This window comes from Malus domestica, chromosome 01 (genome assembly GCF_042453785.1).
Source record: "Malus domestica chromosome 01, GDT2T_hap1".
In the NCBI taxonomy this organism is placed as follows: Eukaryota; Viridiplantae; Streptophyta; class Magnoliopsida; order Rosales; family Rosaceae; genus Malus; species Malus domestica.
The window spans coordinates 20,867,279-20,879,629 of NC_091661.1; positions in this window are offsets into that span (position 1 = coordinate 20,867,279).

Consider the following 12,351-nt stretch of genomic DNA (forward strand, 5'->3'; position numbering starts at 1 on the left):
ATCAATAACTATATAATTTAGCTTACAAAATTTAATTTAGAAATTTTATCTTCCTAATTGTTCTTTGGTTGTGAAGGCAGAGCATTATGTCACTACGTTATCATCATTGCATGTTGTAGACATCGAAATTTTGGTAAATAAATGTTGACCGATAAATCAAAGTTTCAACGCTCTGTATTACATAAATTTTACACGTAGCGTGTGACTCGACGAAAAATTGAAATGAGTCGGAAAAGTCATCAAACAGGACACGTGTCAACACCTGGCAGAAACGACTTATTTCATCTGGAATATTATATTCAAAATTAGGCCTTGGAAAATTCTATAAATAGAAGCCAATTTCATTCATTTTTTAGGAGACCAATTCATATTACACCAAAACCTTGAAGCTCTGAAGCTCTGAAACTCCGAAGCTCTCAAGCATCTAGGTTCCCGAAGAATCAAGAAAGCCCTATTCGTTCTTCGTTCATCGTTCTTTCAAGATCAAGCCCCGACCCCTCTTGGATCAACAATCATCCACCTTCAAGATCAAGCCCTGACGACCCTTTGAAGAACTCCCACCAATTCAAGATCAAGCCCTAAAGGCCCTTGAAGAACTTCCACCAATTCAAGATCAAGCCCCGACGACCCTTGAAGAAAGTGTTCATCGTTCATCATCCGTTCATCCTAAGATCAAGCCCCAACGGCCCTTTGGATCAACGTCGACAAATCCACACATCCAACCGTCCTTCAAGATCAAGCCCAAAAGCCCTTGAAGATTCGTCAATCATTGTTCTTCAAGATCAAGCCCAAAAGCCCTTGAAAATCCGTTCATCACCGTTATTCAAGATTAAGCCTGAACGGCCCTTGAAGAAACGCTCATCCTTAAGATCAAGCCCCAACGGCTCCTTGAAGATCCGCTCAAATCCACCTTCAAGATCAAACCCACGGCCCTTGAAGAACGCTCATCCTTAGATCAAGCCCAACGGCCCTTTGGATCAATCGCACATCCACAAATCAACACCTTACGGAGATCGAATCAGATGATCAAATTTGAGAGAGATTGTAACCCCTAAAATCATTAATACAAAATATTATTTTGTACACGTGTTCTTGTCTCGTTTGTTTCAGGAATTTCGTGTTTACAAATTTGGCACGCCCGGTGGGACAATCTCTACCTCTCATCTCTTTCTCCGTTTAAGGAATCCAAACACACCTCAAAGTCAATGGCATCAAGCAAGGGACAAGCCGTTCTCGCAACCACTGAGGGAAGGATCCTGAACACTTCTGCCGCGAACGGACAATCCATTGGCGCCACAACCGTTCCTCAACATGCCACTTCAAAGCTGGTGCTGCTAAAGGAGCAAGGGGAGCATTAAAGGTGCGAGTCTGTCATCAACCTGACTTTGCTGGGGGCACCGAAGCATGTTGCTGAGGAACACAAAATGACATCCTAAAGCAGCCAACGACGTTCTTCGTCAGCATCCTGGATGTCTAAAGGAAAGTCACGTCTATTGGTTGCACAAGTCATGACCATCGGTGTTACCTCTATTGAAGAACAACGAGCTCAAATGAATGAAGCGATCGCAAGGCTAACACGGATTGTGGGAGAAAAAGACTTGCAAATCGCTGCACTCGTCAGCATACTGGAGCCACAGGACGGCAAAAACCCCGACCCAGAGAATGATCCCTAAACAGATGAGCTGGCGAAGAAAATGAGCCTCTGGTGGAGAAAATCGATGTGAAGCCAGAACCAGACCAAGCAGCGGCGCTCATGGGATCTCTTTCCATCAAGCAGTTGCAAGGGATGATCGCCAGAACCGTCAAGGCACAATACGAATGGAGCTCAAATACCTCCAGGTTGTACTCGAAGCCTTATTCAAAGAATATTGATGCCCTAAAAATGCCGAGGGGATATCAACCACCAAAGTTCATGCAGTTTGATGGAAAAGGAAACCCAAAGCAGCACGTTGCACATTTCGTCGAAACTTGCAACAACGTGGGGACGGATGGAGATTACCTCGCCAAGCAGTTTGTACGCTTGCTGAAAGGAAACGCATTTGAGTGGTACAGGACCTAGAGCCTGAGTCCATCAACAACTAGGAGCAATTGGAAAGAGAATTCCTTAACCGCTTCTACAGCACCCGCCGCACTGTAAGCATGCTGGAGCTGACAAGTACGAAACAATGGAAAGATGAGCCAGTCGTGGACTACATCAACCGATGGCGCACTCTAAGTCTTGACTGCAAAGACGGACTTTCAGAGACCTCATCGATCGAGATGTGTGTTCAAAGCATGCAGTGGGGATTACACTACATTCTTCAAGGCATCAAACCATGGACCTTTGAGGAGTTAGCCACCAGCGCCCATGACATGGAGTTAAGCATCGCCTATCATGGGAAGAAAGAACCGATCGCCGACTACAAGAACAACAAAGTTCTTAGGATAAAGGTGGAGAAGGCTGCGTGGAAATCCACCAAGGAAGCAATGACGGTTAACACAGTTCCCGTCAAAGTCTCTACACGAGGCAAGGTGATTCAAACCGAAGCTTTTCGTGATCAAGAGATGTGTAGACGCACTTTGAAGGAGCTTAAAGAGAAGACTTATCCATTCCCCGACTCTGATGTGGTTACCATGTTAGAAGACTTGTTGGAAAAGAAGGTGATCGGTTTGCCTGAGTGTAGACGGCCAGAAGAGATGAATTGTACTGATAGTCCAAGGTACTGTAAATTCCACCGTTTCATCAGTTATCCAACGAAAAAGTGCTTCGTACTGAAAGATCTCATCCTAAAGCTAGCACAACAAGGGAAAATTGAGCTTGACCTCGAAGACACGGTTGCGGCACACACTACTACTATCGTGTTTGGATCACTCGAACCTGTGCATCTCCGAAGCATGCATGACCATTCCCGTCAATGTTCAAGTCACATGGCACCTCCTACACAACCATCATCGAGGGCAAGCAACCAAGATGCATCTACTGGTGATAAGAAAGGGTGGATATCGGCGACCTACAAAAAAATAAGGAAGCCAAGACCACAATCCACAAGGCCAAAAGAGGAGCCTAAACCTGCCCTTCGAACTTCAGTCTTCGAAAGGCTGAATTATTTAAAACCTAGAATTTCGGCACTTGATCGCATCAGTGGTTGAGACCGAACTTCAGTCTTCAAAAGGCTTGAGACGCCAACACCGTAAAGATTTGTCTTTGAAAGGTTATTAAAACCCAAGAAACAAAGCGGCACAGCTAGATCTCCTCTGCAACGGTCGACTTTGGACATACTTGAAGAAACTAAGAAGCCTTCTAGAAACAGGAAAACAACGCCAAAGGGAGAAAAACTCGACAGTCTAGTAGGAAAAGACGATGTTCAAAGCTTGATTCCTTCAAGGATGAAGCGCCAAGCAACTTTGGTAGTCGACACAAAAGGACCACTGAAGGTAAGGAGGCACACCATCATCTACACTGGCCAATCTTCATGGCAACAAACCCAAGAGGACCGCACTGAAGAGAAGGCCTAAGAAGACAGAAGACGAAATCCCGGAAGAAGACGTCACTTCCGGCTCTGTCAACTTAAAATCTTCATCTCAATCGCTGGGGGCATGCTCCAAAACCATGCCAGTCAAGCCAAGTAAAGTTGATGGATGGACTCATGTCACTCCAAAGAAACTGCACAAGAAGCATATGTCTTCTCCACAAGTGCACCGATCGGAAAGGGGGCAAAACAGCTTTCGCCAACCTCCAAAGCGATGTGAAAGTGTTGAAGATGAGGAAATTTCGACACAAAGATCGACCATGCGCAATCTCTTCTTCCTCAGAAAATTATTCAGCTACTCAGTCAAGGCTCTTTGCTATAAAGATTGCGAAGAAAGCCTCTCCAGGCATCAACCATCTTTTCCACAAATTCACCAATGGGAAAGGCGGCAAAGCAGCTCCTGTCAATCTCCAGAACAATGTGAAAATGTTGGAGATAATGAAACTTTGACACGAAGATCATCCATCCCCATCACAATGCATGACCTCTTCCAGAAGACTTCTTCAACTACTCAGTCAAGGCTCCTTGCTATGAAGATTGCGAGGAACGACTCTTCTGGATCGATTGACCAACCACCAAACGTTTCTGGTCTGCACGAGCATAAAAGGCGACAACAAACGCTCCTTGCCTGCACGAGCCTAAACTGCACGGCACCAAATGCTCCTGGCCCGCAAAAGCATAAACTGCGTACGGCACAAAAAAAATAAAAATAATAATAATATGTATTTGAACTACGTTATGACTTGATCTCTTCTTTGGAAGAGTACGTAGGCAACTTGAAACTTCAAAAACTTCAAGTACAGTCACATCAAAATAAAAAATGAGGATTTTTATTAAAGGTTTGACTAATAAAGTCAATTTTATTACAAAGGTAACAATAAATAGTTCTTTGTAATTTCAAAAAAAAAAATATGTATATATATATATATATATGTATATATGTATATATATGTGTTCTCCCAAAATCACCAAAAAAAAAAAAATCAAGGATAGCAGGTGGAACTCAAGGCGCTAGACATAAACTCTTGTACATTGGGCTTTGGCGATGGCCTCCATTCCACCACTTCAATCCTCAAAGTTCTAGAAAAGCAGAAACCCAAATCCAAGCCCAGGCCAAGCTCTCAAAACTCAATTCAGGTTTTCTCCTCCAGCCGTGCCTTTGACTTGCAGCTTACCACACGCCACGGGACGGCCCAATGCCACCATCGATTCCATTCCTGTAGCAGCACTTCGACAAATTCCTGCCCATCTTCTTCTTCTCCGCCGTGAGAACAACAGCCGCAGCAGCTCAACGCCATGCAACAACCTTTTTCCTCCTCTCCAAGCGCCTTCGATGTCCACTGCTACGAACGGCGGCGACTCGTCCCCTTCGAAGTTGCTCTTCTCCTCCACTGATTCGCTTCAGCCTAAACCTTGCAGAACACAGCCATGGCAACAAGTGTAGCAAGTAGCAGCGGGCAATGCACAATCAACGGCAGCACAACCTCAGTCTTCTTCCTCTGCAAGCTCGACGACAAGGCCAACCACTACAAAAGACTTTCACACCAGCGGCTCTCCTATCTGCCTCCGCTGCCAAGTCCATCGCCATCCCTGCCCAACTTCGAAGCCTCTCCGTCTGCCTCCAGACCTCATGCGTGCACCACGACCTCCACCCCTGCAATTCCGGCAAGGTTGGACCAGATCCATCAAGCTCATTCTTCCCTCTTCCATGTGATGGTTAATGAAGAGGCTGACGTGGCGGCAGAGATGAAGCCTGAGCTGCAACCATTGTCGACGACTCTGCTTGCTACGGACCGTTTCATGTACAAGATCTGCAGCTCGACCGACGGGGCACAACCTGCCATGGAAGCTAGAGCAGTGGACGAGCAAAGAAGTATGGAAGCAATAGCTACGTCTGCCTCGAGACCTTCCTCTGCGACGGATCTTCCCTCTCGACCTCCTCCTCATTCCTCCACACCTACTTCCTCCGTGCTCCTCATTCTTCCTCATCCAAGCTCCTCTCCCGCGCCACCTTCCTCCACACCTACCTCCTCCGTGCTCCTCCTTCTTCCTCCTCCTCCTTCCTCCACACCTACCTCCTCCGTGCTCATCCTTCTTCCTCCTCCAAGCTCTTATCCCGCACCCTATATATATATATATATATATTTATGTATGTACGTATGTACGTATGTGTGCATGAAAAAAAAATTATAATATAAAAAATGGAAAAGATGAGACATGGTGCATCTGGCACCGAAAGCAGATGGAAAAGAAAAAAATATATATATATAATAAAAAAAATAAAAGTTGAAAGGTTCATGATGGTGGTGGGTGTGAGCGCCACCGAAAGCAAAAAAAAAAAATGATGGTGGACAACACCGTGTGAAAAAAAAATAGTAATCATAGAGTCCTTTGGTGCTTTTGACACCATGTGGAAAAAAAATGTACACTGAGTGAAACAAAGCTCGTTTATTGATTTCTCTAAAAAAAAATTTACAGAAACGTACGTTTACATGAAAAAAAATTACAAAAAAAATGTGCAAACAAACGGGAAGGAGTCTTCATTGCTCAGGTGGCGTCTCAGTACTCGACGGAGCTCCAGAAGGTGGAGGCACCAGAGGGTGATTATTTAGAGCCTCAGTACTAGGCAGAACCCCAGGAGGAGGAGGCATCGAAGGTTGATCATTTGGAGCTTCATTACGCGGAACAGCCCCAGAAGACGAAGGCAAATGCTGTTGGAACAAACCCATAAACCTCTGATGATCAAGTAAAATCTGACTATCAGATTCCTGCATCTGGTCAATCTTCCTCTTCATGTTTGTAGTATAGTTATGTGTGAGCCTGTGCAACTGTTTATTCTCATGCTTGAGCCTTCTAATCTCCTGTTTAAGACTCATCACTTCAGCCACCAATGATTCAACTTGACGGGTTCGAGCAAATAGATGTTCGGCCATATTAGACACAAAACCTGCACACTGCACACTGAGAGCCAGAGAATCCTTAACAGCCAACTCATCAGACCGTTTGGAAATCAGTCTGTTATCTTTGGGAGTGACAAGGTTCCGGGCCACCACCGCAGTGGTCATATCATTCTTCATCACCGAATCCCCAACGGTAAGAGGACCAGTAGGGGATATGAAGGATGGGCGCCATATGTTGTCTGGAAAAGGCGGGACTGCCTCTTCATCAAGGTTCAAGTCAAAACGACGGTCGAAGGGGCCAGACATTTTCAAAGGTGTTGAAGAAAGAAGAGGTCGGACAAATCAAGATTTTAGAAGTGCAAGAAGGGAGTTTCTACAAGTGAAAATTCAAGTGTGCTTTGAAACGAACTGCGTGCCTCTATAAAAATCAGCACTCGACGGGATTTCAGAGATCGAAGAGGCGAGATCAAAATTCGAAGAGGCCAATTCAAAAATCGAAGAGGTGCTAGCTTTCTTAAAAGCTGGGCTTGCTCAGAAACCACGAGCCAATCTTCCTTTCCAGATTTGTCCGCACTTGTCACATGCCACCTCTGCACTCGACGGAGCTCAGAACTTGAAGAGGCAAGCTAAGAAATCGGAAAGGCATCTGCTTTTCCAGACGTGTCAGCATCTGTCACATGCACACTCAGCTTTGCGGAAATCACGGGCAGTTTGTCGAAGCGCCGATTTCAGATATCGAAGAGGCATATACTTTTCCAGACGTGTCAGCATCTGTCACATGCACACTCAGCTTTGCGCAAATCACGGGCAATTTGTCGAAGATTTCTGGTGAAGAAGAAAGCACGTAAAGTTTACTGTTCAATCACCCAACGGTTGCCGACAAGAGTGAAAGAATAGTACCGGTTATTAATTCATATAAATGTCGACCTTCACCTTCCATAGCAAGGCAGACATACATAACCTTTCTTCATCTCCGAGAATGCCTTCCCAACGAAGCCTCTCAAGTCACTCAGTGTTCCTTATTCCTTGGGGTACCTCTGCAAACAAATGACACCAAAGTAAAAGTATCTCATATCACCAGGGTAGAAAGCAAGAGTATTTCATATCATGCTTTCTCCATGTCATTTCCTTTGTCCTTGTTCTTACCTGCAAAGACAAGGATAAAGAAAGCAATATGTCGGAACCTCCACTCAAACTCAGGTAAGGAATCGACTACCTGGAACCTTTGCCTGGTTGCTTACATGGTATTGCTCTTGAGTACTCGTCTTCCACTGCTGCTGTACTTCCAGAGAAGCTGCCACATCTGCCTGGAGAACAGATAAGGCAAGTGAAAATGATACCTTGCAGCATGTGGAGACAACGTGCAGAAGAAACAAACAGAGAAGAATGCAGCATGCACAGTCAGCTCAGCAGAAGGAGTCTGAGTTGAGGAACTCGAGAAGATGCCACATCTGCCTGGGGAACAGATAAGGGAAGTGAAAATGATACCTCGAAGCATGTGGAGACAAGCGCAATAAAGCACGTGCCGATTCATCCGTTACTTCTTCAAAATAAAAAATATCTCATATTATCAGGGTTGCAATCACTTTGGGTGGAGGACTCGTTTTGACACTCAAATTCTTGGGTCGACTCGCTAGGCGTTGTGGGCTGCACGTGCCGATTCACCACCATTGAATCAAATCCTTAAAGATCAAATCACCAACTGGAAGAAGAGCCCATCAATCTTGAAGATCATACCGTTGACCAAACTGCTCAGGTGTGAATTAGAAAGATTGAACAAAGCAACAAGTCGTCACCTTCACCTCGTGCCTGCTTGCCATGTGTTCAACTTAACCTTCAAGAATCAAGCCTCAACGGCCCTTGAAGAAGCTTCTAGCCAAATTCAAGATCAAGCCTCGACGACCCTTGAGGAAATCAAAAGTCCGATTCAAGATCAAGCGTCCACCACCCTTGAATCAAATCCAGTTCAAGAATAAGCTGAGGAAAGTCAACAATTGGAGGAATCCAGAAAATCCTCCAACCCAGTTCAAGATCAAAGCTGTGGAAAGTCAACAAGCGCAAAAACAAATACGTGCCAATTCATCCAATACCAAAGCCAAAGATCATCTACCACATGAAGCTCCTTGTGGTCCAATTTCAACCTTCAAGATCAAGCCTCGACGACCCTTGAAGAAATTTTCAGCCCAATTCAAGATCAAGACTCAACGGCCCTTGAAGAAATCTCAAGCCCAATTCAAGATCAAGCCCCGATGGCCCTTGGATCGACATCTACAATAAGGGACTTCAAAACGCATCTCCTACACGTGACAAGCACATGTATACGACGCGCCTTGAAGTGGGGGCATTTGTAAACATCGAAATTTTGATAAATAAATGTTGACCGATAAATCAAAGTTTCAACGCTCATGTATTACATAAATTTTACACGTAGCGTGTGACTCGACGAAAAATTGAAATGAGTCGGAAAAGTCATCAAACAGGACACTTGTCAACACCTGGCAGAAACGACTTATTTCATCTGTAATATTATATTCAAAATTAGGCATTGGAAAATTCTATAAATAGAAGCCAATTTCATTCATTTTTTAGGAGACCAATTCATATTACACCAAAATCTTGAAGCTCTGAAGCTCTGAAACTCCGAAGCTCTCAAACATCCAGGTTCCCGAAGAATCAAGAAAGCCCTATTCGTTCTTCGTTCATTGTTTTTCCAAGATCAAGCCCCGACGCCCCTTGGATCAACAATCATCCACCTTCAAGATCAAGCCCTGACGACCCTTTGAAGAACTCCCACTAATTCAAGATCAAGCCCCAAAGGCCCTTGAAGAACTTCCACATATTCAAGATCAAGCCCCGACGGTCCTTGAAGAAAGTGTTCATCGTTCATCATCCGTTCATCCTAAGATCAAGCCCCAACGGCCCTTTGGATCAACAACGTCGACAAATCCACACATCCAACCATCCTTCAAGATCAAGCCCAAAAGCCCTTGAAGATCTGTCAATCATTGTTCTTTAAGATCAAGCCCAAAAGCCATTGATGATCCGTTCATCACTGTTCTTCAAGATCAAGCCCAAAAGCCCTTGAAAATCCGTTCATCACCGTTATTCAAGATCAAGTCTTAACGGCCCTTGAAGAAATGCTCATCCTCAAGATCAAGCCCCAACGGCTCATTGAAGATCCGCTCAAATCCACCTTCAAGATCAAACCTACGGCCCTTGAAGAATGCTCATCCTTAGATCAAGCCCAACGGCCCTTTGGATCAATCGCACATCCACAAATCAACACCTTACGGAGATCGAATCAGATGATCAAATTTGAGAGAGATTGTAACCCCTAAAATCATTAATACAAAATATTATTTTGTACACGTGCTCTTGTCTCGTTTGTTTCAGGAAAATTTCGTGTTTACACATGTTTATGTGGAGTCACAAGAATGTAGTTCATAATGACTTTTTAGAATGCGAGTTTGAATCGTCCAACAAAATAGAGATGAATTTCATTAGACTAATATTTTTTATAGAACAATTTGAGAATGGTCTAGACTTTATATTGGTTCGACTACCATAAAATTTTGAGTTAATTGTAGATATGATCCCTTAACTTTAACTCAATTAGAGTAATAATCCCTCAACTAAAAATCCATTACCATTGGTCTCTTAACTCATCAAAACGTGCAGCTATGATCCCTCAACTAAAAATTCATTATCATTGGTCCCTCAACTTTAATTCAACTAGGGAAATGATCCATTAACTTTAACCCAATTGTAGCAATAGTCCTTCCAACTTAACTCGTTTTGACAAAATTTTTGACGTGGTTGACAAAAATGACCATAATTACACACTTTGATGAGTTGAGGGACCCTAATTATATAAATGGTTATTCCAACATAACTTATTTTGATAAAATTTTGACGAAATTGATGAAAAGGACTATAGCTATACATTTTGATAAGTTGAGGGACCAATGGTAATGAATTTTTAGTTGAGGGACAATTGCTTCAATTTAATTAAAATTGAGGAGCCATTACTACAATTTACTCTAAAATTTTTATACTGCCAGTTGGTAAGAAATTTGTAGCTTGAATAATTTACGAGACACTGCTAACGACAACAATCTAAAATATTTCAAATTAAGTTATTCATGTGACAATCTAACTCTTAGTCTAATCATTCCTAAAATTAAATCTTAGATTCGAATTCTCCTTTGCCACATTCATTGATTCATTTTTTTCATTTGGTCTACTACATTAGCAGCCATGACATTGAAGTACCCAAAACCAATAATCTAATGACAAAAATAGGATGAAACATTTACCACAGTTCAAAAGTAACACCATGATATTAATGCTACGTAGTTTTAAGTGTTACGGATAGTTTAGTTGTTATATTTGATTTTCATAATTGTTTAAAACTTTTATTTTCAATCTTACTATACCAGTCAGTGTTACTTACTGTTAAAAAAAGATTGCAAAAAAAAAAAAAAAGTAAAATGAAAAAACAACACAAAATACTTCATTCAACATTCAACCGTTTGAAATAAACCACATAGTAATCTAATTTAAATTACAGTTAAAATTACAGTGTGATAAATTTTAGGCTTAAATGTTAAAATGATCCCTGTGTTTTAGTCATTGGATTAATTTAGTCCTAATGTTTTCAATTTGGTCAATTTAGTCATTGTGTTTATCTTTGTTAGCCAATTAGGAACATTTCCATCTAATTTCTATATAAAATATATATATATATATATAAATTATTATAAACTTATTTACAAAATTAAATATTTGATTTAAAATATTTATAAATGAAATAAAATAAAAAATAAAAAATATTATTCTCCTTCCCAATTCCCTGACCTCCTCCCTAACATTACCTTCTCTCATTTCTATGTCACAACCTTAATTATTTTTCTGATTGGAAGTTTTATCTTAAAAGAGATTGACTAAAATGTCTTTAATTGGTTAAAAAAGACAAACACGAGGACTCAACATAAGGATTAAATCGGCCATATGGCTATAACACATGGACCATTTTGACATTTAAGCCTAGATTTTAACTTGGGTGACAAGAGGAGAGTACACCGTAACTTGGATACGATTAATTTTACATGAATTTAATTACAAGTTATAACCACTTAGTACTACAGTTTAGTGATATTCCTCATCATTTGTAAGTAAGAGGTCTTAGGTTCGATTTTCGCCAATGGTGAATTTGAACCACATTATTACTAGCTCATTGTAAGGTTAAGCCCACCCCCCTCCCATAGTGTAGATAATTTCATATGTTCAAGAAAAATAAAATACAAGTCTTATTACTTCTCTAAGCAACGACACTAGGTATAGGAGAGCTTATGCGCTTGGCATAATGGGCTGAAGAATAAGGTCCTATCTAAATAGGACAATCTACCACTTGTTTGTCATTACAACCAAAAACTGTTTGAATTGAATTGCATGCACCTTTTATTATTTTTGACAAGAAACGATAACGAAATTTTATTTATCAATCAACAAATTACACAATTATAGAGATTGCTCTGGAGATAATTTACACTAACATAAAAAATAGTAAATTCCCTAAATGGCCGAATAACAACCAATGGAAACCATTGAGAACCTAAACCATTTATTAGGTTGTAATGATTTGTCCTCATTTTACCACATTTTTCAAACTTAGGGGACCAATTTGGTTTTTTTTTTTTAAAAAGGAAAATTAATGAAAAGAGCTTGAAAACTTTGAGTTTTAACGATAAGGACAAAATAAAAGGTAAAGTAAATAGTATCATGATTGATTTTTTAGTGTAAAAATGTGGTTTTTCATTAAAGTGAACAATACCATGAGTTTTTCGTTAAAGTTCCCAATCTCTTAATTTTTTTTTTTTTTAACAAACGATATTTATTTACACTAAAAGAGTGGAGGAGTGAGCTAAGTTTTACAATGGGCT